The sequence below is a fragment of the Prionailurus bengalensis genome, chromosome B1, assembly GCF_016509475.1.
Source record: "Prionailurus bengalensis isolate Pbe53 chromosome B1, Fcat_Pben_1.1_paternal_pri, whole genome shotgun sequence".
In the NCBI taxonomy this organism is placed as follows: domain Eukaryota; kingdom Metazoa; phylum Chordata; class Mammalia; order Carnivora; family Felidae; genus Prionailurus; species Prionailurus bengalensis.
In genome coordinates, this window is record NC_057344.1 from 93,364,641 (window position 1) to 93,381,506 (window position 16,866).

Genomic DNA, 16,866 nt, shown 5'->3' on the forward strand with positions numbered 1-16,866 from the left:
GGGCTGGAAGAGAATGGAATGGACTGAGCTTCAGGGGCACCTTGGAGAGTGGCAGAATCAAGCCCATGGTGCTGTTGCAACCACCGCTCTTCCCAGAGAAAGCCTGAACTCACAGGATCTCTGGAGTTCTTTGGGGCAACAGAGGTGTCTTGGGATGAAAACTACCTGGATGAGCAGACACCAGAGGCCCCTCATCACAGACTTGTCCTTAAGGAGTCTGACTCATGCCACTTATCAAACAAATCCCAATCTTCCTCGATACCTAACCTCCCCCAACTCCCCCAAATCAGTGTGGAGGCACCTATTCCCAGACAGAGGTTAGAATAGAAGAGTGTATATTACATGCACAGGCCTCAAATCTATAGCTTTCCAGAAGGCTTTCATCCAGGGAGACTCATACTGGACTGCTGACAGAGCCATGGATAAATTTTATTGTTTTAAGACACTAAATGTGTAGCAGTTTGTTATAACAGCAATAGAACGTCAAATTAACAGTCCAGACTTTATTGTGTTTAGGCAACAAGTAGACTTGGAAGTCTTTAGGACAATAGAACAATATAATCCAAGCTCTGTTTTAGGAAACGTGAGACATTTTTATTTCTCTAACCAGCATGCATTCTGCCTATTGGTCTTCCAAAACAAACCTAACTTTTGTTCACGTGTCCTTTTCCTTCTTCTTACTAGTCCATAAACCTCCACTTCAGGGTCATCTGAATAATATAGGAGTAATCTTACTAACTTTACTTATAATTGATTTATACGAGTGAGCTGATAAGCCAGTTCATTTAGTGAGATAGTAAGAGGTATGTGGTAGGTTTCTAAGGAGATTCATCTTGATCTTTGGGGAGAGAAACCTCTCCTCTACTGAAAGGGAAAGGGGCAGGAACAACTTAATTTGATGTTCTTTATACCTTTGAATTTTTTTTTCCTATATAAGTTAAAAAATAAAATATTTTCTTTGTAATTTAGTTTTGTTTTTAGTTAGACTTCTGTTTTCCAGCGTTAAGTGTCTTAAGGAAGGAATATGCATGAAAGCCACACTGAGAAAACTAAGTAATGAACAAATTAGACCAGTTTTCTTAGTGAAACACATTACAATGACTCTAATCACATATTTAAAATATTGTCTGCTATGAATATTTGTAATTTTTATATTAACATACTATTCCCACCAATTTCTCCTCTTTACTAAGTACAGTGGTGTTAGTTTAAGTAGTTGTATCCATTGTTATGGATTTCTGCTTTTATCTTCCTGTGTCCTACAGAGTTAATGCTGTTCTAAAAACATTTTTTGATAGCTTCCACAATCTTTTCTGACAAGGAAAGGATAATCACTATTTTTTGGTATCCCTAAATATTATTTTAAATTTTGCTAACATGATAATTTTGAGAAGTATACATATTTAAAACAGTTTATACATAATTTTTTCTAGTTGTCCTCTATCTCAATATTCAGTAACTTAAGTTTTGTATCTGTCCTTGAACTGCAAGTGTATTAGCTTTATTAGATCAATCAGTTCTGGAAGACTTGTAAACTCACCATCCTTCAGTCTAATATCCATATATAACTACACTAAAATACAATTGTAAGCAAATGCATATTTAAATATTTCCCTATGAAATACTAATAGAGGTGTTACATTTTTTTCTTTAACATATTTTATTCCTTAAAACATTGTACAAATAGTATAAAATATCATTGAGCTTTTTACATTTAATACATTCATATTTAAATAAGATAGTTCTCAAATTATTTTTTAGTATTTAGACTATGGCAGATGTAACAGGGAAGGAAAATTTACAACACATATAGAAGATATCTTAAAAGAATACAAGGTCAGGAGGATTCTGAGAAGTTTTGAACTTCAGTTGATGCTGAACTTTAAAAGTTTATAAATTTTTTTTCCTAAATGACTTTGCATCCATAACCCAATTTGAGTAAGAGAAGGAAGAAACTTTATAGAGCTATAGAAAGAAAGTGAGTGAAAAATTTATAGATATGAAGAAATAAAAAAGGAAGGAAAGGGAAAAAAGGAAAGAAAGAAAAAGAAAAATGCACTTCTTTATCTGATTTCTTGGCTGATGATTTTAAGTAAAAGAGCATTTTTTTCTTTTCCTATTCATCCTTACTTTAACCACCTCTCATTCACTTAACATTATATAATTCATTTTATTGAAGCTTTTATTGTCTATTCTGATATTTGTAAATTTAACTTCCAAATTTGTGAAATCATTTTTATTTTTTATGGCCTCATTGTATTTCTGTGCTCACAAATTTAATAAATTCTTCAGCTGTGGTGTTATTAAAAAATTATAGCATATAATTTTTTGAAAGCACTTGAATATCTGTGATGTTTGTTTATCTCTTTGGAAATTAATGAGAGATTCATTTCCTCCTCAAATGATAGCCATGTAACCCAGAGCTTGAGAAAATTATCAATATCTTATCTAAATTAAAATCTAAATTAAATCTTTTTTTTTTTCTCCATGGTCCAACCTCTTCTTAGTGAGTATTCAATTATTGTAGTGAATTTATTGTTGTGCCGAAGATTGTGGGGAAACATTAAAAACATTTAAAGTGTTACTCAAAACAAAGTCATTTAACATCCTATCAAAGAACAAAATTTGTAGGGATTGGCATAAGAACCGACAAAAGTGAGAACGAGAATTAGAAACCCGTGGTTGTTGTACACCAAAGACCATTAATAAAGTGAAAAGGTAACCAGCAGAATGGGAGAAAATATTTGTGAATCATTTATCTGACAAGGGCTTAATATCCAAAAATATAGAGAAAAATCATACAACTCAATGCAATGAAAATGATGTTGAAAGACAATCTGATTTTAAAAACTAGGTAGAAGAACAGAATAGACATTTTTCCAAAGAAGAGGTACAAATAGTCAATAGATATATGAAAAGGTGTCCAATGTCACTAGTCATCAGGGAAATGAACCAAAACTACAATGAAGTGATTACCTTCAAGATATCACCTTTAAGAGTGGCTATCATCGAAAAGGCAGAGATAACTGGTATTAGCAAGGATATAGAAAAAAAAAAGAAAACCCTTATTCATTGTTGGTGGGGATATAAATTGATGCAGCCAGTATGAAAAACAGTATGGAAATTCCTCAAAAAATTAAAAATAGAACTATAATATGACCCAGAAATGCTATTTCTGGGTATATACCCAAAGGAAATGAAAACAGGATATTGAAAAGTTATCTACATCCCCATGCTCATTGTAGCATTATTCACAGTATTGAAGATATGGAAACAAATTGTCTGTTCATCAGTGTGTGAATGGATAAAAAAATAAGTTGTTCGTATACACACACACAACAGAAAATCTGTCGTGAGAAATTACCGACATTCTGCCCTTTGCGACAACATGAATGGAACTTGAAATCATCGTGCTAAGTGAAATAAGTCAGAGAGCCAAATATGGTATGGTGTCACTTACATGTGGAAACTTCAAAAGCCAAACTTGTAGAATCAGAGACTAGAATATTTCCAGGAGTTTAGGAGTGAAGGATACAGGGATATTTGGTCAAAAAGTAAAAACTTGCATTAGTCAGATAAGTAAGTCCTAGTGATATGACGTACAGTTTGATGACTGTAACTGAATTGCATTGTATATTTAAAAGTTGCTAAGACAGTAGATCTTAAAAGTTCTCATCACACACAGAAAACTGTAACACGTGAGGTGATGGGTGATAACTAAGCTTATGATAGCAATCATTCGCAGTATATACACATCAATTCATTACGCTGTACACTTTAAACTAACCCGTATATGTCCATCGTATCTCATTTTAAAAGGCATAATAAACAAGACATAATTCATGGATAAGTTAAGAGGCCTAATGTGGTTTTTTAGAGAGTATTTGGAGATTGAATTTTATGGCACAGCTAGTTTGAAATGGATAGCTACATTTCCAACAGCTGTACCAGTACGGAGAATGGCTGGTAACAAAAGGACTTCTTGGCAAACCACTTCTCTTATTAAATAGAGAATGCAGTGTGCTTGGCATCTGTACTTTAAGTAATTTGCAAGAAAATACATTACTTAGCCAGCTGTGGATTCCACTATTTCACGATCAAGATTATAAGTCATTAATCAATTTATAGACATAAATACACTATTGTTCAAATACAAATAAGTATTTAAACACCCTGGAATCCATAAATGTAATTAAAACAATAGTTTACTACATTCATTTATTTGTCTTCCAGCTGTTTGGGGAAATTACTGAAGCGTGGATCCAAACAGCTAATACCATATTTAGTTTTGTTTATTGAAATAATGAAAGTGTGTTAATGACAAAGTGCAAAAATACATAATAGAAATTAATGTGCTGTGAAATAAAATTTTGTTTGAAAATCAAAATGGGTACAGTAAAAGCTTGTCTTTAAATGAACATTGCATAATGTACATTTAAAAATTATTAAATCATTTTTATTGAAGTGTGTCTGTAAATTACACCCCATGAAAAATGACAGCAATATGCTCAAGACAGACAAAGTCTAGTCTATGGAACTAAATTAATTTTACACAATATTCAAAAGTTATTTTGTATAACATTAGAAAATAGCATTTAAAAGCATCTTCATAAACTATATTCCATTCAGTGCTTATATCCATGAAGTATTTAGTCTCATTCTAGTATAGTTACTTCTTATGCATAATTCCTTCATAAAAGTTTTATTCTGATTCATATTAGAATGAACCATGACTATCTCATATGTAGTACATACATTGTAAGCATTATATAGTATACAAACATACAGAGAAATGTGGGGGTACATAATGTTACTAGATTTTATATGTGCTATTATTAATACAGAATATCAGATATGACTAATTTTAACATTTTCAAAATATTTTCTCAGGTGTAAACAACTTTATATATCTTCAAAAATACAATATTGTATACATATACACTACCATTTAAAAATATGTTGGGGGACATGGGTGGCTCAGTCAGTTAAGTGTCCAACTCTTTTTTTTTAATTAAAACAATTTTTTTTAATGTTTACTTATTTTTGAGAGAGAGACAGAACAGGAGTGGAGGAGGGACAGAGAGAGAGAGAGAGAGAGACAGAATCTGAAGCGTCTCCAGACTCTGAGCTGTCAGCACAGCGTCCGATGAGGGACTGGAACTTACAAACCGTGAAATCCTGACCTGAGCAGGAGTCGGACACTTAACTGACTAAGTCATCTAGGCGTCCCTTTTTAATGTTTTTTAATGTTTATTTTTGAGAGGGAGAGAGAAACAGTGTGATAGAAGGAGGGGCAGAGAGAGAGGGAGACACAGAATCCAAAGGAGGCTCCAGGCTCCAAGCTGTCAGCACAGAGCCCAATGCTGGGCTCAAACTCATGACCCATGAGATCATGACATGTGCTGAAGTTGGACGATTAAACGACTGAGTCACTCAGTCGTCCCAATTCTTTTTTTTTTTTTAATTTAATGTTTATTTATTATTTATTTATTTTTAACTTGTTTTATTGTGTATTTTTTTTTTTAATTTACATCCAAATTGGTTAGCATATAGTACAACAATGATTTCAGGAGTAGATTCCTCTGTGCCCCTTACCCATTTAGCCCATCCCCCCTCCCACAACCCCTCCAGTAACCCTCAGTTTGTTCTCTATATTTATGAGTCTCTTCTCTTTTGTCCCCCTCCCTGTTTTTATATTATTTTTGTTTCCCTTCTCTTATGTTCATCTATTTCAGTCAGAGAAAGACAAAAATCATAAAACAGATGAACATAATATTTATTTTTGAGACAGAGAGAGGGAGACACAGAATCTGAAGCAGGTTCCAGGCTCTGAGCTGTCAGTGCAGACACCCACACACATGGCTCAAACTCACGAACCATGAGATCATGATCTGAGCGAAAGTCAGATGCTTAACCAACTGAGCCACCCAGGTGCCCAAAGTGTCCAACTCTTGATTTCACCTCGGGTCTTGAGCTCATGGTTCATGAGATTGAGCCCTGCTCCTGGCTCTGAGGTGACAGCAAGGAGCTTACTTGGGATTCTCTCTCCCTCTCTCTGCCTCGCCCCATTTGCACTCTCTCCTTCTCTGTCTCTCTCTCTCTCTCTCAAAATAAATAAATAAACATTAAAAACATAAAAATTTGGGGCACCTGGGTAGCTCAGTTGCTTAAGTGTCCGACTCTTGTTTGCATGATCTCAGGGCTTCTTAGGTTTGAGTCCTGCATCAGTCTCTCTGCTAACAGCACAGAGCCTCCTTGGGACTCTGTCTCCCTCTCTCTCTCTGCCCCTCCCTTCTTGCTCTCTGTCTCTCAAAAATAAATAATAAACATTTAAAAAATAAATAAAAATATTTTAACTTACCACCAGATAAATCTTAAAGTATACAATTTTATCAATATTGATTAAATAATATTATTTAATAAAGACTTTCAAATGAAGTACTTTATAACTGTAAACATCCAAGTTATGCTTTTTAATTTTTTTTTCAACGTTTATTTATTTTTGGTACAGAGAGAGACAGAGCATGAACGGGAGAGAGGCAGAGAGAGAGGGAGACACAGAATCGGAAACAGGCTCCAGGCTCTGAGCCATCAGCCCAGAGCCTGATGTGGGGCTCGAACTCACGGACCGCGAGATCGTGACCTGGCTGAAGTTGGACACTTAACTGACTGCGCCACCCAGGCGCCCCCAAGTTATGCTTTTTAATGTCAACATTTTTTCTAGGGATCTAAAGAACTAATAAACATCAACATTATAAAGTGTTTGTTGGTATCAAATTATGGAATATATACATAATCACTTTGCTTCTATTAAATGTCCAAATAGAACAAATAGAAATAAATGTTCATTATCCCAAAATGCATATGGAACCACAAAAGACCCCAAATAACTAAAACAACCTTGAAAAGGAAAGCTAAGCTGAAGACATCATAATTCTCGACTTCAAGTTATATTACAAAGTTGTAGTAATCAAAACAGTATGGTAGTGGCACACAAATAGACATAGAGATCAATGGAACTGGATAGAAGAGCCAGAAATTAACCCACAACTATACAGTCAATTAATTTTTGTCAAAGCAGGAAAAAATATTTGTCTTTTCAGCAAATGGTGTTGGGAAAACTGGACAGCTACATGCAAAAGAATGAACCTGGACCACTTTCTTATACCACACACAAAAATAAATACGAAATGAATTAAAGACCTAAACGAGAGACCTGAAACTATCAATCCTAGAGGAGAACCCAGGCAGTAACCTCTTTGACATTAATCATAGCAACTTCTCACTAGATATGTTTCCTGAGGCCAGGAAAAGAAATGCTTCTGCACAATGAAGGAAACAGATAAAACTAAAAAGCTACGTATGGAATGAGAGAAGATATTTGCAATGACATATTGGATAGAGGATTAGTATCCAAGATATAAAAAAAACTTATAAAACTCAATACCAAAAAACAAAAAAAAAAGCCAAAACAAATATTCTGATTAAAAAATGAGCAGAAGACACGAAAAGATGTTTTTCCAAAGAAGCCATAGAGGTGGCCAACAGACATATGAAAAGATGCTCAACATCACTCATTATCAGGGAAATACAAATCAAAACTACAATATCACCTCACACCTGCCAAAATGGCTAAAATTAACGACACAAGAAACATCAGGTTTGTTGACAATGTGGGTACACTATTGGTGGAAATGGAAACAGGCACAGACACTCTGGAAAACACTATGGAGATTCCCCAAAAAGTTAAAAATAGAACCACCCTACATCCAACAATTGCACTGCTAGGTAATTTACCCAAAGAATACAAAGATACTAATTCAAAGTGATACATGTGCCTCAATGTTTATAGCAGCGTTATATACAATAGCTAAACCATAGAAACAGTCCAAATGTCCATTGACTGATGAATGGAAAAGAAGAGGTTGTGTGTGTGTGTGTGTGTGTGTGTGTGTGTGTAAAGGAATATTACTCAGCCATCAAAATAATGAAATCTTGCCATTTGCAATGCCATGGATGGGTCTAAAGAGTATTACACTAAGTGAAATAAATAACTCAGAGAAAGGCAAATGCCATATGATTTTACTCGTATATGGAATTTAAGAATCAAAACAAACAAGCAAAGGGAAAAAGAGTGAGAGAGAGAATGGTAAACCAAGAAAAAAACTGTTAACTATAGAGGACAAATTGATGATTACCAAAGGGGAGGTTGATTGATGATGGGTTAAACAGCTGATGGTGTTTAAGAAGTGCACTTGTTGTTATGAGCACTGTGTGTTGTATGGAGGTATTAAATCACTATATTGTATACCTGCAACTAAAACTACACTGTATGTTAACTAACTAGATTTTGAATAAAAACTAAAAAAAAGCAAAGCAAAAATGAGCAAGTGGGACTACATCAAATTAAAAAGTTTTTGCACAACAAAGGAAATCATCAACAGAATGAAAAGACATCCTACTGAAAGGGAGAAGATATTTCCAAATGGTATATCTGATAAGGGAATAATATCCAAAACATATAAAGAAATTATATGGCTCAATAGCAAAAAGCAAACTATTGAATTTTTAAAAACAGGCAGAAGACATGAATAGACATTTTTTCCAAAGAAGACATACTGATGGCCAACATATACATGAAAAGATGCTCAATATCATTGATTGTCAGGGAAATATTGATTAAAACTATACTGAGATGCCTCACACATGTTAGAATGGCTATTAAAAAGAGAAATAATAAGTGTTCGTAACAATGTGGTGAAAAGGAAACCCTTGTATACTGTTGATAGAAATATAATTTGGCATAGCCACCATGGAAAACAGTAAGGATGTTCCTCAAAAAATTGAAAATAGATTACCATATGATCCAGCAGTTCTAAATCTGAGCATTTATCTGGTGAAACTGAAAATACTAACTTGAAAAGACATGTGTATCTCCATGTTCACAGCAGTATTACTTACAGTACTCAAGATATAGAAAATACCTAGCTGTTCATTAATGGATACATGAATAAAGAAATTCTGGTATATATATTTAATGGAATATCCAGCCATAAAAAGAATGAAATACTGCTATTTGTGACAATATGGATGGACTTCAAAGACATTATGCTAGGTAAAACAAGTCAGACCAAGAAAGACCATACGATCTCCCTTACAATGTGGAATACACACACACACACACACACACACACACACACACACACATACACACACACACACACACAAACTTACAGGTACAGAGAACACACTGTGTTTGCCAGAGGTGGAAGGTAAAGAGTAGGAGAAATAGGTGAAGGGGAAAAAGAAAGAAAAGAAAAAAAAAAAAGAAAACACAATACCATCTAGATATATTACTCAAAAAAGAATGAGAGATCTTTGTAGTTATGGAAATGTATCTGGACTGTATCACTGTGAACAACCTGGTTGTTTTATTGCACTAAATTTTGCAAGATTTCACCATTGGGGAAACTGAGTAAGGATTTTAATAGTATCTCTCAGTATTATTTCTTACAGTTGCATGTGGTTCTACAATTATCTCAGTAAAAATTTTAAGTAAAAAAAGACACTAATAAGAAAATACGTAAGTGATGTACAGACTATGACAAACATTTACAGAATGCGTATCTGGGAAAGGACTCATTAAAACAGTAACAACAGGGGCGCCTGGGTGGCTCAGTCGGTTAAGCGGCCGACTTGGGCTCAGGTCATGATCTCGTGGTCCGTGAGTTCAAGCCCCGCGTCAGGCTCTTTGCTGACAGCTCAGAGCCTGGAGCCTGTTTCAGATTCTGTGTCTCCCTCTCTCTGATCCTCCCCCGTTCATGCTCTGTCTCTCTCTGTCTCAAAAATAAATAAACGTTAAAAAAAATTAAAAAAAAAAAAACAGTAACAACAACAAAACAGAGGTTTAACATCTGGCTCATACTTTAAATGGAAAACTAATCTACGATCTTTGTCACCAACTTTAATTTTTTTTTTAACTTTCATATTTTTGAGTCGGAGAGCGATAAGAGAAGGAGCAGAGAGAGGAGCCAAACAATCCAAAGCAGGCTCCAGGCTCTGAGTTGACAGCACAGAGCCCGAGGCAGGGCTCAACAGGAGCAGTGAGATCATGACCTGGGCCCAAGTCAGACGATTAACCAATTAACCGACTGAATCACCCAGGTGCCCCACCAACTTTAAAATAAGTAATGAACTCACATTGTACATTCAAAGATAGACTATAACAAAAGCTTGAATCTTTGAGTAAATATCACAGGTAATACTCTTTTTTGAAAAATATATTTTAAAATATTATCTTTAAAAGAAGAATAGCCAACCTCTACCATTCCATAAGTCTATATTTGAGCTTTCAACACATTTCCATATTAATGCAGTTGAATATATGTTCTGAGGCTGGAAGGTGTTCATAGTTAACATATTAATGGTCTAGTTGAAAAGTATTAGGAGAATGAAGTTATTTTACTGACTGTAAAATATATATATATGTATTGTTTTAAAGGACCCATTAAATAACATGTAAAAATTATGAGAATAAAAAAAAGTAGAAAAAAGCTGCCAATTAAATGAAAATTTACGAATGAGCAGGAAACGTATTTTTCATTTTGCAAAATGCAACATTGACAAGATACCTGTGTTCCTTTATTATTATAGCTTAATTGCTATTTTTATTGTCTAAATGCTTTCTAACATTCCAAACTTATTTTTATCATTTTGCAATATAATGCTATCAATACACTTTTCAATGCAGTTTATTAAATGAGTACTATTAAAATATCAATGTCACGTGAGCCTTTCAGAATATGAAGACGAGTTAGAGAAGAAATATGAGTGTTAGTCAATCACCTTTGTATCTCTTCTTCTTTACTGTTATTTATTACCATCATGTAAAAGCCCTATTATTAATTTTGCTTATAATGTTCTAAAATAAATGATTGGTGGGAGGTCTTTCAGTATATCACCACCTCTAGGGTGAGTCTAGGCAGCTGTTATAAGACATGACTAAGCCAGGGTGCTCCTTAGTTGGATTTTTCCTTGTTAACAGGGATTTCTCTGTCCCCCTTCTTCCAGGATGGGTGCAACTATTGGAGATGGGGCTGGGGTGGAAGGCTGTGATGTCAAGATTCAGAGGAGAGAATAGAATATGTCATTACTTGGTCTTCTAGAGCTGCAGAACAAACAGTGCAGATGCAGATGGTATGCCTTTCTCTTGCTTTTTGAAACCTTTTTTCAAGCTTGACTACAGAGACAAAGAGGGAAAAGGAGGCAAGAAGGTCCTCCTTCTTACACATACAAGGTACCTGTTGGTAACTATACCCAGGTTTTCTTTGCCCAATTTTCCAGTTCCCATACCTCTTCCAAGGTTAATTTGGATTTGTGTGTTTCCCAGCAGCTTCCTATTATGCTGACCCAAAGGTGGCAGCCCGAACAGTGACCCTTCTACAACTTGTTCGTGGTCGTATTATTAGACCTACCTTCCTGATTACAAGTACTAGTTTATCCCCAAGTAGGCTTCCATGCAGAGACATCTCATTTGAGTCCCCAGGGACTAGAACTGGCTAGAAATTACCGTAAGAACTCAATAAATATCTACTGCTTAAATTGATGAACCAATGAATTTCTTTTGACCTTGAAGAATAGATAGATCAAGGAGTTCTAAGAGAGGCTCTCTGGTCCAAAGGAAAACATAGAATAAAAATCTAATTGAATTAAGTATTTCACGTAGGCTAGAACCATTAAAAGTTTAAAACACTTTTGAAAATTGTTTCTTAGTGCACATTGTATCTAAAAACTATTCACAGTGTTGGTAATTTTCAACATCATCTCAGTCAGGTTAGTTTAATGAAATCATGAAATTTTCAACATTTCAAATTTGATCATGATAAAAACATATCTACAATAAGAATTTTAAGAGCCGTTGATTAAGATTTCATAGTCTATCACCCCACAGAAGCAACACAACTTGTGGAAAGCTACTCTAAATTTTTAGAAAGGGTATTTTTCCAAACTTAGGAAGAACCAGCAGTTATGAGACATGGCTTTAAATATGGTTGACGAGGCTGGTATAAATTTTATTTCTAGAGCACCCGTAACTGTTATTTTTCACTTGTTGAAAGTAACAGTAAGAAGTTAATGTACGTTTGCAGGTGGAAGTACTTGCTGCAAGGTATAAGACACCTTCTGAGGACACTGAGAATCTTAGCATTCAAGATGAATATGTCTTTGACTCAGCATTTAGTTACAGAAAGAAAAAGAGAAAGGGGAAAATAAAAAGTGTTATTATGACAATAAGAAAAAAAGGAAGGTTTATCATTTATCAGCAAAACGAGTGTGGTTAGAGGAGGTCAGTGACCTACATTCAGTTAGACTGAAAGAAACAAGATTATCTTCACAATAGGACACATTAAATCCAGATAAAAAATGAGGCTTTAAAAACCAAACTGACATTATTCCATAAAAAAACATATTGAACCTATATTTTTTTCTTATAAGGGCAAATATAGTTTTAAATATGATTTAACAAATAAAATTATATAATGAGATTACACACAGACAAATTTGTATATTTGTTAAACATTTTGAACTTTACATAAAAACGTACACATGCTCATATATAATAAGTCATTTGTCTTGGCTCTGAATTCTCCGTAACACATATATTGTAATTGCCTTTTGGTACAAGTCAATCTGTTTATATTGATTTTTTCCAGGAGAGGTACACATTAGATAACCCCTACCCTATGTTTTGAGATTAATCTATATTTTGAATACAGTATAGGTGGATATTGTGGACAACCTTCTTTCATACTATAAAAAAAACATATTATAATTTTATATTTATATGAATAAACCACTACATGGTAAAGATGTGATTGAAAAAGTTGAAATACTTAAAATTTGTAACTTATTCATAAGTTATCTTTGCAAGAAATTCATTAAGCAGAAAATCTATCATTATTTTACTTGACTTGTGTAAGATTATATAGACTATAAACATTACAATGATAGGGAATAGATAAGGAAACATATATCAAAAATGTCTTTTTCTCTCTTCTATCACTTGATCCTGTCCTTTACTGACTCCTTCTCAGAATTTATACATGTTTGTTATCTTACAATTAAACCAGAGGAAAGAGAAGCAGAAAATTCATTCTCTCAATCCTGTGTCTACTTCATATACTCTCTGATCTTTCTCTTTCCTTTAGAGTCAAACTTATATAAAAATATATTTATAATCAATTTGATAAAACAAAATTTCAACACCACTTTGCTTTAATTATTGCTATAAGACCTTGAAACATCATTTAAAAACAGACAAAAATAGGGCGTCTGAGTGGCTCCATCAGTTAAGCATCACACTTCGGCTCAGGTCATGATCTCTTGGTTCATGAGTTCGAGCCCCACATCAGGCTCTGTGCTGATAGCTCCAAGCCAGGAGCCTGCTTTAGATTCTGTCTGTCTGTCTCTCTCTTTCCCTCCTCCACTCATGCTCTGTCTCCTTCTCTCTCAAAAATAAATAAAAATTAAAAACAGACAAAAATACATAGCTTATAACTAGAAATTCAACCAAAGATAGTAAATAGAGTAAATAATTACACAGTGTATTTGATGGTAACAATTGCAAGAGAGGATAAGGAATTGGGTATCTTTGAAGGGAAGCTGAGATTTGCCATAAGGAGTCACAATAGTCATAGTAAAAATGCAATATTTGAATAAATATTTTAAGGAGATAAGAGGTTCAGTTGTATTGATCATCTTTGGGAAGAACATTCTAGGCAGAGAAACTCACTTACACAAAGGCTGAAAGCATGATTTTTTATTAGAGACTTAAATACAACAAGGAGTCCAGAGTTCTTAGAACAGAATGGCTCATGGGACCAGAAAAAAATAAGCAAGGAAAATGAAGAATCAGATAATGTAGGTCTTTGTGAGTCTGGTGAGCTCTTTAGGTTTTATTTTGAATGAAATAGGAATTCTTGAAATGTTTTGAGTAAAGAAGCTACATGATCTGATTGCATTTATGAATGATGATGCTGAGCATTGTATTGCATGATAAAATAAGAGAAGCCAAAAGAAGGCTTTGGGCAAATACATCTACAGATATGGTTGCCATTAGCCTGGTAGTAGCAGTGAGGAGATAGAAAGTGGTCAGATTCTGGAATTATTTTGAAGATCGAACAAATAGAATTGGTGGATTGATTGGGTGTTATAAATGAAAGAAAAAGGAGAATCAAGAAAGTCTCCCAGACTTTTTCTCTAAGCAAAGATTAGGATAAACTTTCCATCAGTCAAGTGGAGGGAAACTGTGCTAAAACAGATTTGGGGTGAAAGATGATGAGCTCACTATTGAACATGTTCATCTGGAGACGTAAAACAAAGTTGAAATTAAGTGCATAGAATTCTGGAGTAGTAGTAGTAGTGACAGATTGTTAGAAAAATGGGAATAGAAATATAAATATTATTTAACAATTGGATTTCGATAACATGAATTATTTCTAATTTCTTCCCTCCAAGTCGTTCTCAGCGTGCTAAGATGACTCTGTCCTCATCGATCCCACATTTCATATAAGCCATTAATATTCTCTTGGCCTCTATTTTCAAAAATCAGTATTTCTTCATAAACTTTTTTCAAATTTTTCCACAATTGCTAGTGCAATTGTATATATATATATATATATATATATATATATACACATATATATGTGTGTATATGTATATATATATATACATATATATGTATATATATATATATATATATACACACACATTTCAGTTTACTTATTTTTGAAAGAGACAGAGACAGCATGAGTGAGGGAAGGGCAGATAGAGAGGGAGACAGAAAGAATCCTAAACAGGCTCCACACTGTCAGCACAGAGCCTGACACAGTGTTCGAACTCATGAACCGAGAGATCATGACCTGAGCTGAAACCAAGAGTTGGACCCTTAACTGACTGAGCCACCCAGGAGCCCCTTTTCCTAATCTTATTTAACCTCAAGGCAGCATTCCCATGCTAAACACATTGTCCTTTTTCATATCTTCTCCTTCCTTGATGTCTGAGTCAACAAACTCCCAGTGTCCTACCTCCCAGATAGCTCATTCCCATTCTCTTGTGCAGTATCTTAATGCTTTATCATCACCTACCTATTGGGTTTTCCCACAGAACTATCCAGGGAATTTTTCTTCTCATTTGATATACTCTAATGGGGTAATTTTATTAGTCTGGATTCTTGATTTCAAGCAACAAAAACATACTTTGGTTATCATAAGCGAACAGTGACTATATTGGACTTGAAGATTAAATAGGAGATTAAAAGAAGATGGAAGCCTAGCATAGTGAAACACCTCTCATACGCAGTTCTGATTCTCTGTACTCTCTTCCCTTCCATTTTATTCTGTCAACATCCCACCTTCTATCAATATTCCCTCTTGGACCTGTCATTCAATATTCAAAAATCTGTGAGCATCTGACTCACCAAAACTATATGTTTGCCCTTAGCTTGTGTGGTTGTGTATGTGAGTGTCGTTGTGCGTGTGTGTGTATATATATATATGTATGTGCGTGGCAGGTTCTTACAGGTAGTGAATAGATCTAAATAAAAACTTGAAAAGCATATCATTACTTTTAAGAATATCTTCAAAGTCTCAAATGATTAAACAGGCTTCTCATTTGCTGTCTTTTGTCTAATCACTTGTTATGTCTCACCTCAGTTTCTTCATTCTTTACTCAAGTCATTTTGAACCTCTTTCAGCAATTCTGAAATAACACACATTGAAATCAGAAATATGTTTGTTACACATCACATGGCTAAGTTGTAATTAACCTCTTCAATTTTAATTGTGTGTTTGTGTGAGGGCACTTGGGTGGCTCAGTTGGTTAAGTGGCCAACTCTTGATTTCAGCTCAGGTCATGATCTCACAGTCACGAGCTCAAACCCCGCTTTGGGCTTTGCACTGGGCATGAAGCCTGCTTGAGATTCTCTCCCTCCCTCTATCTCTGCCCCTTCCCCGCTTGTGTTCTCTCTCTTTCTCTCTCTCAAGATTAAAAAAAAATGTTGTTTTTCTGTGTGTGGAAAGCAATCCTGGACACTGCCCACCACCCAGTCTGTAGATGTGCCTACACTGGGCTTTCATGAAAACCTTAATTTTTCCACATGAGAACACTTGATAAGGAATACTTACATTGTAATTCCTTATTTTTCTCTCTAAATTATTGAAGGCTAGACCTTGCTTATTGTACTTACCAATATACCCCCATAAAAATATTATAGAAGATGTTAAATACTTAGCAGATAAACATATACTTGGAAAGACTATCCTACTCAGTAAAATTATGAACTATTACTTTTAGAATAGATATATCCATGTTTTTAATTACATGTCTAATGCATCAGTTTATGAACCTTTTGTTTTGCAAAACTAATCACCATGTTACAATGTGGTGGCCCAATAAGGTTGCCTATTTGAGCCAAAGAATGCATTAATATATTGATAAGCATTCTGTTCTATTTGACATTTCCATTTTTAATTCTAAACTGGAGGGTTTTTTTTTTACTGAGGTTTATGAAAAGTCAGTTCATTGCACAATTTTCTCAATACTACTACTATTACTACTACTAATAATAGCAACAGCAAAATCTTGCTGAGTACTCTGTGCCAAGAAACATTTTAATCACTTTAGAGTAATTAAATCATGCATCCCTCATATATCTTTATGAAATAAAGATTAAATTATTCCCATTTGACAGCTGAAGAACCTGAGGTACAAGGGAGAAAAATATTGTGACTCACCAAGGTCACATAGCTAGTAGGTGTCAGGGTTGATATTTGAATAGGAATAGTCTGGGTCCACAGTTCATGGTCATAA